Source organism: Stegodyphus dumicola, chromosome X1, assembly GCF_044657685.1.
Source record: "Stegodyphus dumicola isolate Sdum_Otavi_A_Nest chromosome X1, ASM4465768v1".
In the NCBI taxonomy this organism is placed as follows: Eukaryota; Metazoa; Arthropoda; class Arachnida; order Araneae; family Eresidae; genus Stegodyphus; species Stegodyphus dumicola.
The window spans coordinates 85,662,669-85,675,264 of NC_140780.1; the positions used below are offsets into that span (position 1 = coordinate 85,662,669).

General features: G+C 32.5%; 1 protein-coding gene across 1 annotated transcript in view; it reads right to left on the minus strand.

Moving 5' to 3' along the window:
- The window catches only part of LOC118196790 (uncharacterized), a 468,824-nt gene that overhangs the window by 195,086 nt on the left and 261,142 nt on the right, over positions 1-12,596 (minus strand). The gene's annotated exons all lie outside the window — the stretch shown is intronic.

A 12,596-nucleotide genomic window follows, 5' to 3' on the forward strand; every position in this document is an offset into this window, starting at 1 on the left:
TAGAAGACCTTGCCAAGAAAGCTGCCGATATTGTTCCAGGGTGGAAGCGAAATACGAGCTGCTGACTCCGGTCGCAAGACAAATTACAACATCAACATCGGCTGATCGAGACCCGTGGAGTGATGATGAAGTCAGGAAAGACCAGCTGGAAGACCGCGACATTAAACCCATACTTGATTTAATAGAGTCATCAAACAGAAAACCTACATGGCAGGACATTTCTATCTGTAGTCCTACAACAAAACAATACTGGGCACTCTGGGATTCACTTCACATTCGAAACGGCGTCTTATACCGGAAATTCGAGTCGGATGATGGGAAGACGTTCCGATGGCAACTGATACTTCCAAGATCCCGGATTCCTGATGTCCTCAAAGAACTACATAACAGCCCTACAGGAGGTCACTTTGGAATTATGAAGACCTTACAGAGAGTTCGTGAGCGCTTTTACTGGAATAATGCAAAGAATGACGTGCAAAAGTGGTGCCGATCTTGCGATGCCTGTGCAGGTCGGAAAGGACCGAGGAAACGCAGCCGAGGCAGACTGCAACGTTACAACGTAGGTGCGCCTTTTGAACGTATCGCCTTTGACATCCTGAGACCTCTGCCACGAACTGCTCATGGCAACAAATACATACTCGTTGTCATTGATTACTTTACCAAGTGGCCTGAAGCTTATCCTATTCCTGATCAAGAGGCAGTCACAGTATCTGAGGTAATGATACAGCACTGGATTTCCAGGTTCGGAGTGCCTCTTCAGTTACATTCCGATCAGGGAAGGAATTTTGCCTCGGCAGTAATCAAAGAACTATGCAAACTACTTGGCATTGACAAAACTCAAACGACGCCATTGCATCCCCAGTCGGACGGCATGGTAGAGAGGTTCAATCGAACCATCCTTAATAACCTCTCATTAGTGGTTTCCAGAAACCAACAAGACTGGGACAAGAAATTACCACTCTTTTTACTGGCTTATCGCAGTGCTGTCCACGAGACTACCGGCTATTCTCCATCACAGATGCTCTTCGGTCGTGACCTTCGTCTGCCTTGTGATCTATTGTTTGGCCGCCCTCCGGATGCTCCTTCATCGTCTGAGGAATATATTCAAGATCTCCAGGCCCGGTTTGAAGTGATGCACAACTCTGCACGACAGCGAGTCAACTTGGCGACGGAGAAGATGAAGACCCGCTACGACACAAGAGCTACTGAACATCAGTTCCACGAAAGAGACAAGGTGTGGTTGTGGAATCCGACTCGACGGAAAGGACTTTGTCCGAAATTACAGTCACCTTGGGATGGCCCGTATACAGTCCTAAAAAGGCTGAATGACGTCGTGGTTCGGATTCGTAAGTCTTCGAACTCTAAACCTAAAGTCGTTTATTACGACAGGTTAGCTCATTACTATGGCCATAGTACATAATGTAAATAATTGTAAATAGTATAAGACCAGGGTCCATTTTGTTTTTAAATGTGTATTTGATTTGTTTTATGTATTGCATTTATTGTTCATGTTGTTTATTATTGTAATGTAATGCTTATTAATGCATTTATGCCACAGTTGTAAGTTTAGCTTCCTGTCCAGGGATTGTACTGCCCGGGACGTGCAGTCCTTGGGAAGGGGGCAGTGTTACGAATTTGGTATTTAAAAAGCTAATGTTAGTTCAATTACAAATTAAATGATTTTATTTCTCGCGCAGTGCAGCGCGTGACGAATATTAAAAGAAAGCTAAGCCGTAAAATTGAAATTACAAGAGCGCGTGCATTAAATAAATAAATATCTCTTTTTGATTTCGAGAAAGTACTGGAAAATTCTAGCGCGTGATTTTAAAATCTTATAAAAGGAGGAAAACATCTCAGTTTGGAGTAGTTGCTTAGTTTGTTGTTGTTTAGAAAACTGCTCTTGTTGATTGTAGCGAATTCGCGGATTAGCGTTCTTTAGCTGTTTTTAATTGCGTTCTATTGGACATTTGAGTAGTTAAAAGATAACTACTGTGAGATATTGTAATACTGCATGATAATTTGAGAAAATTTAAGCATTTTTGTTGTGATAATAATAAATTTTTTTTGTTCATTTTTCATCGGACTTGTGCATTCATTTCATAACGAACCCGTACGCACGCAACAATACATAATGATGGAAGGGTTGTCTCGTCATCTCTTGCGTCAGCGCCACGCACCTTTTTAGATGCTTTTATAGAGAAAAGTTTGTACACTGTTCTACAGCTTGCATGCGACAAGTGAGCTTTGGAAATCCAAAGACTTAAGCAATGTGCCAGTTTCTAATATATTATCGATGTCTCCATGCGTAATGTTTCTTAATATGAGGCAAAATATCAACTAGCATATCAAATTTTATCGATGTAGTCTGTTGCATCAAAGGTAAGTTTGGACATGGTGAAGTCTCCAATAATCTTTCCCTTGGAAAGTCATCCAGATTTCAAAAGTCGGTGCAATCCTAGTTCTCTGTTGTGTCTTCTTTCGTTCACAATCATTGTATCAAATTTTCGAGATGATAAAAGAAAGTATTCCGCGAAAATTAGTGAGTTGATGCTTTGTAGTAAGAGTTGGAGTTAGGTATCGTGATGTTTTGATGGCTTCAAAACCTATCTTTGGACCTTTCGTGAAACTTTTGCTGGTTTTGATTTTGAACCAGAAAAGCATGTAATTATTCAAAATAAGATGTATCAACTGCCTAATTTCATCAGTAGGTTTTTCTAAGCTCACGTATAGACCGAGAACTCGATTTGCTGTTATCAACCCCCGTAATTTCTCAGCATTTTTCCGCCATCTTTAGGAACGGGAATTTCAGCATATTCAAAGTAAGGTAGGGGAAGTGTTTCACAGCCAGCGAGTTTATTCTAGATCGGTTCACTGAAAAATTTAGATCCTGTGATTTCACCATCCAGGGAATAAAATAGGTGACGGAAATGCAGTTCATTGAAGTGTAGGAGACATATAGCCCGCTCTAGTGGTCTACCAGCATGCAATTCGATATTGTGGATAACTCAAATTTTCAAACTGGTATTAGTTACAATTCCATCACTCTGACATCTAGTCAAATAGGGAATTATGGTAGAAGCTATATCTTCAGCTCTTCCCTGTTGAGGACAAACCATAACTGATGTATTCTGACCATGGTTCTTGTAACAGAGAATAATGGTCATCTTTTTCAGGTTTTCGAAAACGCTTCGAATCAATTTTTTAAATGAACATAGTGTCATGTTTTCTTCCATCAAAGTACAGACAGCATGGCGTTTCGTTAAGAGATTTATTCCACAAACCATTTCTACTATTACGAGTACGTGAGAACTGTCTCAGTTTATACATAGTTACATAATATTTACAGTACGCACAATATTTACAATCACACAGTATCATTACATATTATTTGACAGTCGCTGTTTAAAAAAGTTTGTAACAAAAATTATGAAATATTATTATTTAAAAAAATATTATTTTAAGCTTTTTGAACAAACAATAAATGATTTTTTGAAATCATAGATTTTATACATTTTGCGTGTTTCGCATGCCCCAAAATTCACATTACGATCTATAGCATTTCGATAATGGCGAGTTTAATAACTATAAAAAACTGACGAAAAACATCAAAATTTCAACAGTTTTCAAAATTTTGAGTGCGATGCGGGAAAGGAAGACATAATTTTATTTGATTTTTTTTCATTTTGCTTAGCTATGAGGTAGGCAACTTTTCTACGCTATAGTGATAGGAAATTAATAACAAGTGTTTTTTTGGCTTTCCCTAATAAACAGGATAATTCATGCACACACTCATGTATGCAAATATATGAATCAATAACTGCAATTCAATAATAACTGAGTGACTATTTTTTAATGGATAGGAAATGACTTCCTTTAAAATTGTGCTTAATTTTACAGAAATCCTGCTGCATTTTGCAGAAAAACTGTGTTCCATTTTACCGAAAAAGGATTTTTATAGAAATTTACTGAAAGCTGCAAGTCCTAGGAAAACGCTACATAACTGGTTTAAGGAGAAAATGGATTATTTGTAAATTTTCAACTTATTTTATCGAAAGTGCAATTTCTTACGAATCTACTTTTGTCCTGATAATCCTATGATGTGCCTCATTTCTCGAAGAAATAAATCGGACTTAAAAATTTTGAAATAGAGAAAATAGTTATGACACAAAGCAACATAAATCTTTGTTTTGCAAGTTGAGATAGACAAAGTGAATTCATAGAATTAGCTAGAATTTATTGAAAAGAGAACATAAAAATCGCTGCTGTGCCCTCGCTGGGATTTGAAACACGGATCTTCAAATTGCTAACTGATTGTGCTACCGCTTACACCACGAGACCACGCACGGAAAGATGAGTGCAGAATCCTTATAAACAGATCTAGAAGTATATACATATCTAGTATGACCTTAATACTTAGTTTTAAAGTTACCCTTAAAACAATTAATTTTTATATGGATGATCTATGTTAAATATATGGCATAAAGTAGGATACATTAAAATAAAAATAAACAGTTTTGAAAACTTTTGCATATTATATAGTTAAGGTAGCTCACAACTAAATTTTTTATGATTGCATCACTGTAAAATAGAATAAAGTTATTCCAAAAGTACGTAAAAGTTGTCCTCTTAGCTTAAAGATAATTCAACTGCTGAAATGTTCCAATATGGCATAATATGTCGTTTAAGTCAGTACCGAACAAAGATGAAATATTTTTCGTAATTAATTCCAGAGGGAAACAGCCTAAAATGCGCATCATTTTTGCAGGAAACGAATGAAAATGAATTCGTAAAATTAATTTAATTTGAACTAACACGCCAAGGGAATTCAGATTAACATAGCGAGCGATCTTTTTTTTTTTTTTTTTTTTTTTTTTTTTTTTTGTGTGTGTGTGTGTGTGTTAACATTTATTTATAAGAATTTGAAGATGGTTTTTTTTTTCGAGTTGATATAGAGAAAAAAACAGAGTAAATATAGAAAAGCAAACTCGAGTTAAAAAAGAAAAGGTTTAAAAATATTTTAGCTGAACTTTAAAAAGTAACTTCTACTAATAACTTACTTATTCCTTTATTCGTGAAGCTTGTTTGTGAAGTGTTCGAATATAGGACATCAGAATGTATTTTGCGTATGTATGTTAATATAATGAAACACTTGTTTTAGAGAATAAAAAAAAATATATATATATAATAGCAATACCGACACAATAATAACATTTTGAACATATGTTATCTCTACTTTTTATTTGATAAAATTTAGTGAATGGTGTCTTGTTTATTAGTGTAAGCAACATTATGCAAAAATATTTCAGTTCAAAAACCTTTTGAGCAAATAACCTACGATGATTAAATAAGATCAATTATTTTTTGTCTGCATTCAAAGACACGAATTTGCTAAAGAAATTATGAATTCTAGAGATTTTATTGCGAAAAGAAAAACTTACATAGAAACTAAACTGGATATTTATTTCTTGTTAAAAGACCTGGCCACTCATTCTGAATGTGTTTCTATGGTAACGAAGTGCAGAGGTGAATAGACCAGAGTGCGTTTATTAAATGGTCCCATTAACTAGACATATGCGAATGTATAGTTAGGTTTTCAATTTCTGGATAGCAAGGCTTTTAAGTAAACTAAGCACGCCTACCCTACTAGAAGAATAAAAAACTAAAGCATAAAGAAAACAAAACCATTTCAAAAATAACATTTTCTCAAATATGTATACAAGTGTCTTGGCTGCTGGTACTTACATACGTTAATAAGCATTTTATTACAGCAGCTTAAATCACAAATCTTCTTTTGTAGTTGATAGCATTATATCAAAATATTGTAAGGTACATTAGCAATTAATTTGAAGGAGGAAGGCACTTAACCTTTTTAGAATTTTTGTTTGCTTACCTTTGCTAAGAATAGATATTTAACCAAACTTTAGAGTCTGAAAATTACAGTTAGAATTTGTATTACTAATTTCATTAAAATATATTAAACGACACTTTGATCTCAGCCAAAAGGCCGAGAAGCGATCTTAACTACAAAGCCGAGAGAAATTCTCATTTTAAATATATGTCTCAAATATTAGGTTACTTAATGATTAATTACTATTTTTTAATCTATTAAGTTTAATTTTCGCCTTCAGTTCAAAAATCATTGATTGACTTTATGAATTTGAAACTTTATAAGTTCTAAATTCGTGATACTTCCTGAAAAAAAATAACTCTAACATATTAAAAAAAAGAAGGGCCGCCACATCACTCTGGATGGTAAAGTGGTTACCGGAGTCCTGAGTCTAGGCTGGGTTCAACTGCCGCCTGAGGGTTGGCTGTATATGTGTGTCTTCCCCCGCTTTTAAGGACGTAAAATCGGCCTACCCTTTCGGTGCACCTTGGTCAACGTTCTCTGTAATGTGGTGGCTTAGTGACCGATGAGTTTGGCTATTTTCAACGAATGTCTTCGAGTGGGTATTCGGGCAATCATGGAGAAAGCTTATCATTTTGTTTACTAAAGGTCAAATTTCAGAGCGAAATTAAAACAGTAAAAGCGAAATTAGAACAGTATTTTTTCAAAGCATTCAAATTACGTATAAAGTTCCGCTTCCACTAGTCAGGAGCGTAGGTGATCAGCAAGTGATTCTCCAATCAGTGAGCGAGTTTAATTTGATTGATATTTGTGGGGAAGTTGTGGGAGGAAGAATGCAATTTATATGCATACGGGGCCTTCTGAGAAGACTTGGACATGTGATGAACGAGGAGCAATCAGATGCGGCCAAAAATAACGACGGCATTTGAAACGAAGAGCTTTAAAGAAAGGCATTTCTTAAAAATACTTGTTTCGAAGTTCATATGTATCGATATTGTAACGAGAAATCTAAGTCTCTTGAAAAACAAACCAATCAACTGGATTTAGTAAAGAAAGAGAAAGAAAACCTTTACTGTTAATTGTTCGCATAGATAACATATTACGAAATTCATGTATATATATATATATATATATATATATATATATATGTAATGATTTCAAAATGCGTAAATGAAGGCACTGGAACTTTTAACAGCTTAGATACCGCATAGATGACCGAGAATACCGTAGTGGATTGAAGATGGCAGAGTGAAAAATATGATGACGCAATTTAGCATGACGTATCTTGAAAAATCACAATCTTTATTTTTTTACGCATATCAAATCATGCTTTTTCAGACAAGATGTTTCCTAATTATATTTGAATACAGTAAGTTGCATTTTGAAGTACAACGTCGTTTTAAGCAAGTAAGCGGCAGCAGCATACATGAAAAGCACCTTGCCGGCAGGAAAGCGTATGCTGAAAAGAGTCGAGTATCATAGAACTTAAGAGGAAGAAGGGTGGGAGTCGTAAAAGTTTCAGTTCAGAGTTTTGGTTTACAATTAATTTGATTGGAGAAGAGGCATCTGCATTAAAACGTTACGTAAGATTAAAACGTTAAAACGTTACGTAAAATCTGGAACCTGTGAGAAGAAATGAATTTAGGGGCAGATCACCAAATTTAAAATGTTAATTTTGAGTTCGTCAATTATTTTTTTTGAAACAGCTATCATATTTTGTTTTATCTTACATATATATATATATATACATATTTAAAAAGTGTTCATGTCAATGAATTAACTCAACTTTGCTTGACAAATATTTTTCAGTTACAGTTCTGCATAAACATTAAGTTTTAAATGTCTGTTGGGGGAATCTATGAACTATTTTATATTGCTATAGCAAATGGGATACAGCACTAGCAGAATTTCACTGCAGCAGGTAAAATATAAATGGCACTATTTAAAAACCTTACCTAAAAACATTTTAACTTTTGTAATTCTTTCAATAATAGATCAAATTTGTATTTTTCAATTTATCTGTACATTTTGTAGTTCGAATATACTTTTTAAAAGCTTAATTCCAAATTCACTCGAGACATATTTTTATAGGATTGACCTAGTTTTAAGTCCTCTTTTATAGGAAATATAATACAAACTCAGTAATAAATTTCCTAGGTGATAGAAAATTTAAATGAGTGCAAGAAGTTTAGTTTAGCAATTAAAAACCTTTATTCAGTCGTCTATGTAACTGAACTCGAAGAATCTTCGCATGCGTGTCGGTAGCACGGAGGTAAAATTATCAGATCAGTTTCGGATCTCAGAGGCTTGTTACGGACTCACTACCTCCCTTTTGCCTGCAGCTTTCTCTATATTCATAATGATGTATGCGACTATATAATAAGTTATTTTAATTTTCCTTGTGAGAATTTATTAAACTTTTCTACTGAAATATTTTAGAATTATAAAATAACAAGATTTCAATGAACATTACCTGTAAAACCATTTTCGCTTTACTTTTATATATACGTATGTGCAATTAAATAATGTACAAATATGCGCACTTACTTAGATTCATTTTATTTATATCGTACAGAAAAAATTTTAAATGACCGTAAAACATCAATGAAATTATTGCACTCATATAACCGCCACCGTTTCATGTTGCATATTCTCTCTTTTTCTCAAAATTAGAGCACATTGTTTAGATTAAAAAATTGATGCTAAAATTATATATTACATAGTCTGACTTTTAGCTCAAATTTAGATAATTATAATTACCGTATTTGCCGGTGTATAAGACGCACTTTTATCCTTTGAAAATAGGTCTGAAAAACGGGGGTGCGTCTTATACGTTGATACTGCGTCTTAGACGTCGACACTCAGTTTTTGATTACATTCATTTCTGGAAATTTCCTGTATTTGGATATATGCGATTTTTTTCTTATTTCCTTGAGCAGTGTGGGAATATTGCAGTTACGTAAGACTTCAGTGAATGCGCGTGTCCTATCATTGGCTATCACAGCTTAGTTCGTTTAAACTTTCCAATTGTTGTGAACGACTTTTAAGTGTGTGAAATTTCTACTATTCAATTTTCCTAAATTTGTTGGCAAGTTACGGTTCAAAAACAACATCGGCATTACTATAACATAACATGCAAGCTACGTGTGATTGCGTACGCATGGAAACAGGTCTGCAAAGAGGCATTTCATTCACCCTCGACTGAGAAAATGATAAGAACTTGGTGGAATTAAGAAGAGGATCTAAAAATAGCGACTCATAGATTGGGTATCTGCAGAAAGCATTACTCTGTGTATGTATTACTTTATATTTAAAATACTATAAATTCACCATAATGATCAATAATAAAGTTTTATCCTTTAAAACTGTGTATAAAAAAAGAGGGTGCGTCTTATAAGCCGGTGTATCTTATACGCCGTCAAATACGGTAATATATATATATTATTTTTAAAAATTGATGTTAAAATTATGTATTACATAGTCTCACTTTTAACTCACATTTAGAGAATTTTAATTATGTAGTCTGATGTGACATTCAATATAGTAATCGAATGACTAAACATATTGAATGGAAGATAATGGAAAACACAGTGCGTATTATGGAAATATTCTGAGTATTTCATTACAACTGCTCCGTATTTTAAAAATGTCTATTACTTTTAATTTTATGAATTGATAAGGCTCTTTTTTGGGTTTTATTTTTCATTAACAGTGTAGTTAAAGTTTAGTCGCATATGATTCAAAAATATTTTTAAAGTTCTAGAAATACAGAGAAAATTTTAAGTTGCTTTGGAAATTAGCTTCTAATCGACCACGGAGTTTCATGTTGTGCATTCTAAACTTAATAAATAGTTATAACATGCTTTTCCACTGCTTTCAAAACTCAATAACCATATTAAAAGTATATAGAATCAGGATTCAGATGTCTCCAAGAATACCCATTTAATCAATACGGGGATATCTGATAGTAGCATGTGTAAAATCTTTCTGAGCATAGGGTAATTGAAAACGCACAACAATAGTATGAAAACTTATCTCTATTTAGAAGCGAAGTTTTTTCCCCAAAGACGGAATCTGTGTTTATCACCCTTGTTGAAATGAGGCTTAAGTAGCATAAGTAGTACATAAAATCATCAATAAACAGAGAAGTTGCGAATTGGAATCTCTTTCAGATATTTACAGGCTTATTAATTTTTTAAGACTAAGTTAATTTTTTAAGAATAAGTTAATTTTTAAGAATAAGTTGTTAAATAATCTATGTAAAAGATCTGAATAAATGCTATCAAGCACATTAAAGACAATTAGAAACACAAGTCATACATAAACATAACTTAATCTTACATAAATAACATTATTCCCTTGAATAACATTTAAAGTACCAAATTTATATTTTATATAAGCAAAGTCATAAGCGAATTTGACATTGCATAAAAGGATGCGAAAAACATAGGATGCGAAAATAAATAAATATATAAATTTATTTATTTCCGCATCCTATTTCATGATAATCCGAATGATTATATTTTACAATGCTATTTGTATATGTTCCATAATTAAAAAATGGCAATCTTGAAGGCCCGAAATTTTATAATTGAGAGTTTTATCGATATTATCATTACCGATTATGTCTGTCGGCGACCTTTTTAAAAGAAATAATAATTATATGTAGAAAAATTCAGATTTTTCACTAGCATTTAGGGGTCAAGATTTCCGAATATTTTAAGCACGACATTCTTTCGCACTTTAATGATGGATATCTTTCAGAAAATGAAATAAAATTTATTTCTCAGATAAAATTTTATGCAATGTCAAAGTCTGATTGGAATTAGACAAGACAACATTATCTGGGCCTAGGCTTTGAATCAAACAAAACTGAAAATTTATTTAGAGTTTGAACGAATTTCTATCAATTTCGAAATACATCAGATATCGATCCTTCTTCTTCGCTAGCACCCCCCCCAAAAAAAAACAATCCCAGTTTGATTTAAAGTTTGCATTTTACACCCATTAATGTGAAAAATAGAAACTATTCTTCTTTTTCTTTCTTTAATTCGAAATAAGTAATTTTATTTACCCATAAAACTTATCAAAAAGAGCAATTGGTTTCCCATTTTTGAAGTCCTCTGGATTTAAAAATATAATAAATAATTTAAGAGATGTTAACATACTCTCTTTTTATGTTAACGTTATTATGTATGAACGTTTCATTTTTTAAGATTAAATATGCGTCATAAAATTATATCTATAAAATATTTCCATAATAAGAGAAAATGGAGCTTTATCAAACGTTTTGTAGTCTGGATAATCATTATTCCTATGCTGTTCCTTTCATTTTACGTTTACCTGATTTTCTCAGAAAATAAAGCAATAATTTCTGAATGTATCTGCTAGAAAATTATACAAATTGAAAGCTATTCAAAGGATTTGTAAACTAATATTCGAATAAACGTTATAAGTAATTATTAGCTTCTAAAATTTCCTTACGTATAAATATAATTCATTTTAACATGAGTGTAAGCAAATCTATAGAGATTTTTAAAACTGTACTTTAATACATGTAAGTGGTTTTTAATCGCATTTCAAAAGAAGAAATAAATTCAAAGGAATTAAGTGTTCCACAAAACTTCCAAGGCTTTAAATTATAAAATTTACTTGTAGGCTGCACTAGCTTTATCCTGCTTATTTCAATTATATATAGCCCATAACGAAAACTATAATATTATTCGTTTGAGCATTAAACTTATAAATTTTAACTTAATAAACGTTTTGCTACGCAAAAACATTTTCTCTTAAAACAAATGAATTTGTGAATTAAAATTTCCAAAACTTTCGAAAACCTAACATCAGTTCTGTTAATCAGATGATTAAAATAATGAATACTGTTTAATTACGGAGCATAAATGAAAACCTAATCGCGCAGTCAAAATTTCAAAAAAATAAACTCTACTTTTAGCGATTACCATTACCAAAACTTAACTAATACACTAATTTTTCACTTTTCTCTCATGAATGCATAACCTATAATCCACCGCAAAATTTACAGTTGCTTCTATATAATACATTTCTTTATGATATCCATGGAAAAATCAGTTGACACTTATTCATGTAAACGTTACTGAATTTTTATCAGTACGCATATGTAAATAAAAATTTCTTTTGTCATGCTATTTCTAGCTTTCATGTCTGATAACAGTACATTTCCAATAGGGTAAACATTTTGACACCACCTTTTTTATTTCAGTCTCTTTTCTTTAAATATTAATTTTTAGCATCCAACAACTGTAAAAAAATTACCTAATTTACGTTTCTGCTATGCTTCCATTTACAGTACAACTCAGCACACTTATCTACTAAACTTTACTTCGTTCCTAATGAAAGTTCTATTGTTTAAATATAACACTTGAATTCATTTTACATTAAACTAATAAACATTTCACTTAATATGGAAAACTTAATTAGTTTCTCAAGCACATAACAACTATGAAAGAATCTATTTCACTCGAACAGTTTCCATATTCTGTCTGATTATACAGTTTCATTAATATTGAAAAAATCGTTTCACTGTTCTTGATTATAGAATATGAAATGAAAAACTGGCATACTACACCAAATATTCACAAATAACGATACACATTGCATAGTAACGTCGAGTTGCTGATTAAAACATGGTTTGTTAATGAACATTAGCATCGTAAATGATTTGCTTTGTTTGTTTAAGTGTTAGAGAAAATGCTTTTGTCCTATATTA